Source organism: Triticum urartu, chromosome 1A, assembly GCF_056163025.1.
Source record: "Triticum urartu cultivar PI428250 chromosome 1A, HENAU_Tu73, whole genome shotgun sequence".
NCBI classification, from domain to species: domain Eukaryota; kingdom Viridiplantae; phylum Streptophyta; class Magnoliopsida; order Poales; family Poaceae; genus Triticum; species Triticum urartu.
In genome coordinates this window covers 546296077-546299060 of record NC_141873.1, presented here as the reverse complement: position 1 = coordinate 546299060, position 2984 = coordinate 546296077, and the positions used below count along the sequence as shown (strand labels likewise).

General features: G+C 59.3%; 1 pseudogene; it reads left to right on the top strand.

The window, feature by feature from the left end:
- The first annotated feature begins 225 nt into the window (after positions 1 to 225).
- Positions 226 to 1553, top strand: LOC147992482 (BTB/POZ domain-containing protein At2g24240 pseudogene; annotated as a pseudogene).
- Positions 1554 to 2984: the final 1431 nt, after the last annotated feature.

The following is a 2984-nucleotide window of genomic DNA, read 5'->3' as shown; positions in this document are numbered from 1 at the left end:
GGCAAGTTTTCTGAAAATTATTGTCATTGATAGAGCTGTGGTGCATATATGTATGAATATCAATACCTGCAAGCTGTAGCTACTGTACCCTGGTTAGCAAGATGTAGCTAGCTTAGGTATGCATTTCTTATTGTTTTCTCTTTACTGAGAAGTGACAGTGCCACAGCGCAACCCTCTCCATTGACAGGTCCACTGCGCGCGGACGTCTTGTACGCACAGCCGGCAATGTGCACGCCACAACCAGCCACCGGCCGCATCCGGCTGAACGTCGGCGGGCAGGTGTTCGAGACGACGGCCGACACTCTCACAGGCGCGGGCGAGGGAACCATGCTGGGCGCCATGTTGGAACCCTGCTGGAATGCTGGTGCCACTGGCGGCGTGCCCGAGCACTTCATCGACCGCGACCCGGTTTGCTTCGCCTCGCTCCTCGACATGCTCCGCACGGGGGAGCTCCACGCCCCGGCCGGCGTCCCGGACTGGGTGCTCTTCCGAGAGGCGTCCTACTACGGCCTCCTCGACCGCGTCCGAGCTGCTTGCATCGGCGAGTTTGACCTCGACAGGGCCCGGCTGGTCACGTCAGTGCCGCCGGGAAGGGCGCCAATGGCCCGCCCGGCGGTCCGTGCGGCCCTGGAGGGAGGGTGCTGCGTCACGCTCGGCCCCGTCGTGCGGGTTTACAATTGGATGCTCGAGGAGCCCCTGCCGATCTGCCTGACGCCTACCGAGCCGGTACGTGATGCAGCCTACCTCAGCGAGTCCACACTCCTCGTCGGGGGCGGTGGCTTGGCGGCTTTCTCCGCCCTCACCGGTGACCGGACTCAGCACTTCCGCTTAGCGCACGCCGGCGTGAAGAAGGCTCCACTGTTTAACGCGGGAGCACTTGTGGCCTTTGATCAGCAAACCAAGGTTTTTGCTAGCTGCAATTCCAGGGACAGCGGCTACTACGGCATCGGTGTCTGGGACTGCATCACCGGCGAGCATACAGACTCTTTTTTGAACCAGAATCTTGACTGCAAGCTTCAGTGGCTGGCAACCACCAATGCGCTAATGGTGATCAAGGCATGCTCACCGGAAGATTCTTGGTCGTCGTCTTCCATCACTTTGGTGGATTTCCGGGATATGAGCGTCGTTTGGTCATGGTGCAGCGGCACCCAGAACAAGGACCACAGGCGCGTTGCCGATGCCGTTGTGATGGAGGACGAGAGGTCGGTCCGCTTGATCAGCCAGAACCATGATCTCGGGTTCCTCGACATCCGTTGCCAGAGCTCTGGCCTGCAGCCTTGGCCGTGGACACCTCAGAGCAAGGTGACGGCCCCGACGTGCTATCCGAAGCTCGTCATGCACAGCGGACTGCTCTTAGCGTCCAAGGATGACACCATCTCAGTGTATGGCGGCCCAAATCATGACCACCTGAGGCTGGCGTTGCGTGGGAGCAGTCCGCGGTGATGATGAAGCTATGTACATAGGGTAGGGTCATGGACCTGTCCAAACTGACCTACCCAAAGACACCTCCAGAAGAAATCACATTTCAATCGACTTGACGGTGTTTCACTTGACGGACTCGAAGACACTCGACCAAGAAGCAACCACTCGATCAAGATCCAACCACCCGACGGCCAGGAGACCTAAAGTCACTCCGCACGCTAACGGTCGGTCATTAAGTAGCTTTTATGGTCATTATAGCACTTTATTAGGGGTGTTACCAGTAACGCCCGACCTTAATGTACTTAAAACTCTGCATAACTGAGGGCCGGAGGGTCTGGCGGACTCTATATAAGCCACCCCCCTCCTCAGTGTAAAGGGTTCGCACCCCTGTAATTCATACACGCATAATCCAGTCGACCGCCTCCGGGCTCCGAGACGTAGGGCTATTACTTCCTTCGAGAAGGGCCTGAACTCGTAAACCTTGCGTGCTTACAACTTCTCCATAGCTAAGATCTTGCCTCTCCATACTTACCCTCCTACACTACTGTCAGACTTGGAACCACGACAGTTGGCGCCCACCGTGGGGCCGGTGTTTTAGCGTTTGTTGGAGGAGTTGCGACCTTTTCCGACCCGAATCATCATGGTTTATGACGGAGTTTTGGTGGAGGGCCACGAGATCCGTCTCGGTGCGCTCACGTTCATCGTCGACGACTCAGCTTGGCTCCAGGAGGCTCCGCTCGACGTGGACACACTCCCTGTTCGCGGGGCAACGCACTTTAGCGCGTGCGTCCGCGGCGTTCTCCTACGGCAACCGTCGACCCCCTACCGGTCGGCTCCTGTGTTGTCCTCCTTCCCCGTTTCCCGCCGGCGCAAGCGCTCCAGTCGGTCGAGACTTCAGTGGTGGGTGAGACACGCGGTGGCACGTCAGTCGGGCACCCCGCAAGTCGCGGCGATCGAGCCCGACGAATCCCTCTACGGCCTGTTCGACTGGCTCCGCAGAGACCGCATCCGAGTGCGACAGCAGCGATCCGGCGGCGGAGGTTCTGATGGTCGATGGACCGCCCAGTCCTCCCGGTTTTCCCCGCACCGACGGAGACGCGGGTGGAGGCGACCCGTCGCGTCCCCATGAGGAGTATCTTCCCGAGCCTCTCACATCGCTGCAGAGAGAAGAACTTCGCCGCCGGAACGTGGATGCACTGCACACTCCTATCGTTGGAGAAACCCCCGAGGCTCGCGCCTTGGAAGACGCGCGCCTGGCAAACTTGGCCGAGCGCACTCGACTGGAGAACCTCCAGCGAGCACTCGACGAGCGTGCACGACAACGGGTTCCCGAATCCAGTCGACGTCAGCTCTTCCCGCCCCCGCAGGTATATCGAACTCCGATTCAGAATTTAGCAGCTGCGGCCCGTATAGCGGAGTCGATTCAGCCTTCCCAGTCGGAGGCTGGCAGAGGCTTGCTGCAGATCAGAGCGTTACTCCGGGCAGTAGGAGACCAGAATTCCGCTGTTTCTCAGTCGCGGAACAGGATTCACAGCAGATCCGTTGCCGCGGACACAGTCCAG